Raw genomic sequence first — 7,841 nt, 5'->3', positions numbered from 1 at the left:
GGAATTAGTTACATCCTCGCGTCCATCTTGCTGCTTGGACTTCACACGCTTCACACATCTACCTGCACGGCAACCACGTTTCTGTTTCCTTTCTTTACGGGGCCGCCGCCGTCGTTTATTAAGAGGAATAGCTGTCCACAAGGATGCCGGGTCTCTTTGAAGTTCGCTCGGTATATCATGGGCGGTATAAAAAGTGCCCGAAAAGTCGAAATTTAGACGCCCACCCAACCGAATAAGTTCGTCCCTACTGTAAGTGTTTTTGGCCACACATGTGTCCAAAAGTGAAAGCAAAAAAGACAAGAGAACGGCAATAAATAGAAGATTAGCTGGACATCGAGCCGCAAGCATGTATCCATGCGCCGCCATGTCTTACCAATCAATTAAAAAAGGGGCCCTTAAAGCTCAAAATCCTCGACGAGAGGCACTAAAAACATCTTATTTCACACTGTACAATGTAGGCGTCGTAAAGTGGGGAGGCAACATTCCAGTGGACTACTATATGTAGAGCTTTAAATCTGAATGCAATTATTTTTCCAACATATTCTCATCAAGTTATTGTGTTCTTTGTCTTGAAGGATATCTTGTTGCTTTAGGACATTTTGCCATGAGTATAGCAAGTGTAGGATACTCACATTATGCCTCAGTCAGGGGGAAACTGGTGGTGGAAGGCTTGCATAGGACGAGGCGGCAAATACAGATGTTTTCACGGCTGGCGCTTCCGCTCACAGATGTTCCAGCTGCTATGATGGCTCTGCCAAGAACATCATACCCACCCAAAAACAATCTCTTCCTAGATTACGCCATTGCATTAATTTTTGGGGACTTTGTTTCGCCGGATCCAATATAAGGCGCTCCAAATGATCTTTTGATCAACTTGCCTCGCCTTGTCCGTTCATATTACTGTGATACTACCACATTTGTGCAGCGTGAAGTTAAATAAGTTGTATAAGAAACAAAAAAACAGTGTAAGATATTCAACATTATGTCAGAATTCGTTTCGCAATGTCAGAAAAGGATCAAACCACAGCAAGACATGTAAAGTGAATACTGTGTTTTAAGTCAATCACGTAGATATGTTATCTGACTGATACTGGTGGAATGTGAGGTTGGGGAGGGGGGCGTTAGCTTGTATTTTCCCATCAAAGGTTGCCATGACAACTCCACCACAGGGGTCTGCCCATCCCAGGAGACCAGAACCCAAAGCTGGTACAACAGGGCTTGTCCTAACAAGGAGAACTGAATCAAAATGCTGACCAAGTCTCAGCTCAACAAACAGACAGAAAACCTTGCCAAGTCAGCAGCCAAGCTTGATCAAGATAGCAGCCAAACCGGACAAAGCCAACAACCTTAGAGAAGGCCTCAAGCCACCAGCAGTCAACCTCTGCCTCAACACCCTGCATCTTGTGGTCCTCATTCAGGCCAACCAGGATTCTTCATCACACTACAGCCAAAGACGTAAGTACTGGGCAGGCATCTTTATCGAAGCAGAATTTCGCAGAAGATGTCGTTGTTGCTAGGTATTGGTATTGGTGTTATGTTGAAGGGGGAATTCTATCAAAATACAATAACATAATAATCAAGCGAACGTTGTTGTCTATCCAAAGGGTGCTAATTTAAGTTCTCAACTTGTAGTTGTTTTTATTTTCATGTTTTTCAGTAGATGATTAGTCAACGAAAAGTCTGTAAATCCAAGATAGTGTGTGTCTTGATTAAAGTATTTTGAACTTTCAAAACGGTAAAAATAATTCACCTAAAGTGTGTGTAGCCACCTTTCTGAATAACTAAACAAGGTTTTTCATCCGTTTTCCTGATATAATGAACTGAAAACGTTATTTACCTACCTTATTCGCTACAATAGTATGTTTTGTCATTAATAATATGATATGACATGTGAAAAAATCTCATTAGATGTTGCTCTCCAGGCCAAAAATGTTATAAAAACGTATAAGAAAAAAGAGTTCAAGAATATTATGATTGATAAGCACTATGTAATACCTCATTACTTCTTGCTTGGCACTTTAGTAAATCTTGGGTAGAAAAATATTCCCCGATCTACAATCCACAATTGCATATCGCTGCGAGCAAGGGCCACCAGAGCGCATTTTCCTCAGGCTTGGTAGCAGTCTTTTGGTGTTCCCTGCACAGAAAAGTGAACTGCACTCGTGCAGCCATGATCCATTAACTGTGATTGCCTATTGCTGCGAGCGATGTCAGTAAGAGCGCAGGTATTTTTGGGCCTCGAGGCTCTTTTCTCGCTACTACACCTTTAATGAACTACACGTTTGTGGCCGCGATCCATTATTCCCCATATTGATGCGAAGGAACTTGCAGAAGGCACTGGAGGCATGTCCTTCTGGCATGGCTAAATTGATATCCATGGTTGTGGCCGTGATTCTTTATCCCTGGTCAACTATTGCTGAGAGTAGGGGCAAAGCGAGCACATTTGTGCAATGCGTGGTGGCTTATTTTTCAATTTTTTTCCACCTAAAGGGTAGAGCGCCTGTGCGGCTACAATTCATTATTACCGGCTGACTAGTGTTGTGAGCAGGGGCCGGTAAGAGTGAATATTAGGGGGGGCGATTTTGTGGATTTTCAAATATAGCAGGGTGTTCTGTTCCCCATTAACCACAATAAACGGGGGATTACAGAACTCAAAAAGCCCTGCTTGTATACTGGCCTAAGTTGTCCACGCATCAGGACAATAGTGCAATGAAAACCTTGCTATGACAGGTAGTAACATTGTTTTTTATATTCAAGCAAAATGTTTATTTTCCCAAACTTGTGCGTTAGGTAGGTGTGGTTGAGGCCCTGGGGGAAAAAAATGTCCTTGAGCTTATTAGTCTTTGTTTTAAGGGACCTGTAACCTCACCAGTGCGTAGCAGGTCATAAGATTGTGGCCAGTGTAGGAGTCAAGTAAAGTCATGTTCATTTGTATAGGAGCAGAACATTGTTGTTGGCTATTTTCCCCAGACTGGGCGGGATACAGCTGATTATTTTCTAGGCTGTATTGATGACTCTTTGTAAGGTTTTCCTTCGTTTCTGAAGCAAATTATTTTCATTTTTTCCCATAAATTCTGGCCTATCTTTGCTTTCTGGTGTCCTTCGGGTCAAAATTATTTTTTTTTCACCCCATTAAGCCCATCATTGAGATTTAAGACGTTGCAATTCTTTTAACGTGAGTACGGGCGGGAGAAGTAATGAAACGCAATGTCTTAAGGTGACTCTAAACCCTCCCGTCATTTACATAAATTAATTTTACTGCATATGTTTTTTTTATAGACAGCACCTTATTGGAAGACTCACATTTCATCGTTGTTGTAAAACGACACCTACTCAGGGTCACGGACTTGAGCATGTATTTATGATCTTTCACACTGCGTTTTATACGTCAGCTCCCTGCACAATTTTGGAGACCAAAAAGGACTTGTAAAACTGCTGCTATAAACAACATTAAGATATTCCCGAGTAAGCATACATCGTAAACATACTTCACACTGTACTTCATACTTCACCCATTAACTAACCAGTGTACTCTCACTATTTGTGGGTAACGGTTGTACTATCTCTGCCCTTTGGAGCAGATCAAATCCCCATGACTGCTTGATTGGCTCCTTGGGCCTCAGATGATTAAAAAAAGGTTTTATCTGGGTTTTCCCGCGGCCGTCAGCAGATTAGGCGCAATTCAATCGGAAACCAATTGCCAAAAGGGGTGGAAACATGGTGACCATTTTGTGTCCTGCTTGTCAGGCACAAAAGACCGGTTAGTTTCCATCTCGGGGTGCTGAATCCATTGTAAATGGACTGTTGTGTTTGGTTTAGAAAGCTTTTTTTGAGAAGGGTTTTTCAGTTCATGCGGAAAGGGTTGGTTGGTTGTACTCTATCAAGCATGGATGGGTGGGGGACAATTTATGCTTCACATCAAAGCAACAGCACACATCTTTGAGAGGCATTATTTTTTGGTTTAAGCCCCTGGATGGATTTTGTCCAATTTTAGGCTTTTGGATTTTTGTTATCACGTCTTAAATAAAAGCAAAAGTAGGTTAATAAAAACAAAAGAGGGGATTTTATCTTTATTTTAAACATATTTGGGTTCCAAAATTGTTTAAAATATTTTAATCCCTCACTACTTCACAATTGGTACTTCAAGGTGTTAGTGATTTGCAGGTTGAAAAAGATTCCGTGGTCTTTATCCCGAATCACATATTGCTGTGATCAAGCACCTTTTAGTCGGGTCTGGTGGCCATTCTGTACGGCAAAAAGTGAACAGCATTTGTGTAGCCACGTTCAATTACCCCTGATCGCATATTGTTGCAAGTAGGTCCAGAGTACCTAGCGATTCCTTTCTTGCCAGCACGGTATTTCCACCTAAAATGACCTGCACTCGTGTGGCATGTTTGTTTTTTGTGTTATGCTGTGGAGAGAAAAGTGCACTCATGCTGCCGCGTTCCATTATCTCCAATCGCATATTGCTGTGAGCGTGTGAATGCATGGTAAAAATATGATAAATGAGACATTGTGGTGAAGAAAATGTTGACAAATTGTGCTTTAACTGTTTTGCACAGATGCAAAGTGAGACAAACTGCTTTCCTGGCTCACATCAAGAGGCGATTGTGAGATCAGGGACTCTCGGCATAGGGATGTGAATCCACAGTGAGGATCAGTTAGTGCTCAACTCTTTTTAGTATTTGAATATTAGCTAAAAACATTATTTGATTTTGAAAAATGAAAATATTAAACCAATAAATTGTCAAGTAAAATGATTACTTGCAAACATTTCATATAATACATTTAATGAGGACCAAAACCACTGTGAAAATTGAAAATCCACAAAGTAGCCTCACCACTTTATGAAAGCCCCCAACGGGGCAAACTTACCTCGAGGTGACATGATTACTCACTGAGCGTAAATGACTGTGACAAAATAACAACTATAGATTTACAAATAAAAACAGAATACAGAATTGCAATTGAAAAAATTGTCTTTATTGTCATTATACAAAAGCACAATGAAATTTGAAGGCTTTTTCTCTCAGAGTAAGAAAGCGATTTAGGGATTTAGGGAGTGGCTGGCAAGCTGCACGACTTCAGCAAGGTTTCAGCAAGGATTAAAACACAAGAGTCACGTGCGGATCGTTTTTCCAAAAGTTGTAGCTCCAGTTCATCCTTTTCATGGGTAATGGATGTTGTGTTGGGGACCAGCCAGGTTTGGCTGGGGTGGCTTTAGAGAGTTGTTAGCCTATTTGCACAACTATGCCAAAGCCCTACACCGCCTCAGTTAATTCTCGTACACAATAACAATCCACTGAGCAACTGTTGGTGATCACTATTTCTTCGCGTTCTTCTGGATTTCCTAATAGTCCAATTTAATTAATTAACTACTTTTCAATGAAACAAACCACTAAAAGCTAGCCGTCGCTTCCCAGTTTGTTTGGCTTCGGGGACGTCGACCTTTTAGCCCGTTTTCCCCAGCTGTTTGACCGACAGCATACAGCACCCTATTTCAGTCGTGCAAACGGTCTTTCCCACCCAACACAACACATACATACAACCTGCGCCTCGTGATATCTCTGGCTCGCTGAACAAAATGAACGATATGTTGATATCAATGACAATAAGGACAATTCAATTCAAAATCCATTAAGCAGTGAACCAGAGATATCTAAAGCGCGAAGTAGCAGGGGCTCTCTGTATATGCCTGCATCGTTTGTAGCCACTAATAGCATTGCAGTATTTTCAGTTAAGCACCGCCTGGCAGCAAATTGGTCATTTTCAAAGAATTGACAAGACATGCAAGATTAAATAATCTGATGAAAGAACACAACTTCATGCAGGATTAAAACATTGTCTGTGAAATATCAACGTAGCTAGCTTGTCAAGACACATGCATGACCATGGCAAAGGATTACAACCTTAACTTAAAAGGCTACCAATGGAAGTCATCAAATCAGAGACTGAGAGCCAGATCTCATCTACTGAGCCTTGGCTAAGGCCCCGGACGTTTGACGGGCAAGGGGACACAGCCCGAGGAGTCATAGCGAGACCACATTGCTTCATGGCTAATTACCACCCACTCCTGGCGCTTATCGTCCTACATTTCATCCCAGCCCTCCTCCCCTTGGTGCCCACTTTTCCCTCTTTTAGTCCTGCTGCTGCCCATCTCACTGCTCACCGGTGTACATTGAATCATTAATGACAAAAAAAGGTTCGCCAATTTATCTTCAGGCAAAACTTGAATTGCTCCCTGAGTCTCGGCAGTGAGGAACATAAGACAAGTAGACACAAAGATCGTCGCCATCCCCCTAACGGAAATATTTTAAATTAAGAATCAGAGACTGGTCTCAAAACCTGGATGTTATTTAAGGTGGTTAACACCAGAATGGATCATCCCTCGCCAACCAACTAGAATGTTTGGGCACCATTAGGGCATCACCCACTTTGAAACGCGAAAAAAAAAACGTTTTAGGTGGCATTTGGATAGCACCGAGGTGACCACCTTGAACAAGGTCCACACCCAGTTGTTGCCTCCATCCGTTGTGCCCTTGAGCTGTCACAATAACAGAGGAAGAAAAAATGTAGCGCATATCCAAGTGAACTGTCTTGAACTCCTGTATGTGCGACATGACGTCACGCACCACAACGCTGCCGCTGGGGTATACCTTTACCTGAAGGTTGGGTGGACGAAGGTTGTTTCACACTTAAACACCCAGCTGCCTTCACCCCAACACTTGTCCCTACAATGCTTAGCTTGCGCCACGAACGATTAATACAAAATCGTACAATAATTATAAATTTAAAATTAGAAGTACGCGTTAATTCACAACCATGTGCGCGCTCTGCTTGAATTATGACAGCAATTATTGCTTTTATATGAACAAAAAACTCAAACAAACCCGAACACAGCCAAATAGTCAAGTCAAGTCATATTTATTTGTATAGCCCTTTATCACAAACAGTGATTCACTAGTTTGTTAGCATAATTTGGAGAAATATACTGCACCTGTTGAGAATGTATTGTGATGAAGTGCATTTTATTGCTGAGAATAAGAAAGTAAGGGATAGGGGCAAAGAAAAGAAGAATATTATGACAAACGTGATCCAGTTGAAAGAGGGACATGATTGTGAAATACAAGAATGGCATGCAAGTGTCTGCCATCAAATCGCTGCTCAAAGAGATGTTTTCAAATTGTTTTATATTTTTATCTCTATTGTATCTAATCTTTATTATCACCATTGTGGTTAAACTACACATTGTATTAATTTGGGTTTGACATTTTATTGATGTTTGGTGTATTTTATTATGCACAACAATGGTTAAAAATAATGACCATGACTTGATCTGTGAAAAAATGTTTCGGTGTTCAAACACAGATGCTAATGGGATTTTGATTGAATACTGAGAAATCACTGCATTTAAATGAACTGGTCTATTTTCCCTTATATGCCTCCTGATGTTTTTTGACAGAGAAAGTTTGGCAGAGAATAATTTTGGGTCCTTGCTACAAATGGGGCGGCTGTTTTAAATTGAAGAAGCCTTTGTTTTTGCCTTTTTAGCAAAATCTTAATGTTACACTATTTTGTTGCAGACATTCCACCAGATAGAAGGTGGCAATAAGTCATAAAATAGTGACATAAAATAGATTTGATGGGGGTGACACATCGGCGGTAAGATATGGACGAGAATTGTTCCTAGCTTTTATTAAAAATAATACTAGCCTTTTATAAGGTTTCATATATCAATGATTCTTCCTGTTCAGTCAATCGGAGTTGTCCTGATTGTGATGGAGAGGGACCACATCTCATTAAACTGTGATTGACTGTGTTGTATTGCAATTTTTGAAGAA

The sequence above is a fragment of the Urocampus carinirostris genome, chromosome 11 (genome assembly GCF_059441175.1).
Source record: "Urocampus carinirostris isolate Australia breed hairy pipefish chromosome 11, RoL_Ucar_1.0, whole genome shotgun sequence".
NCBI classification, from domain to species: Eukaryota; Metazoa; Chordata; class Actinopteri; order Syngnathiformes; family Syngnathidae; genus Urocampus; species Urocampus carinirostris.
This window is presented reverse-complemented; position numbering follows the sequence as displayed.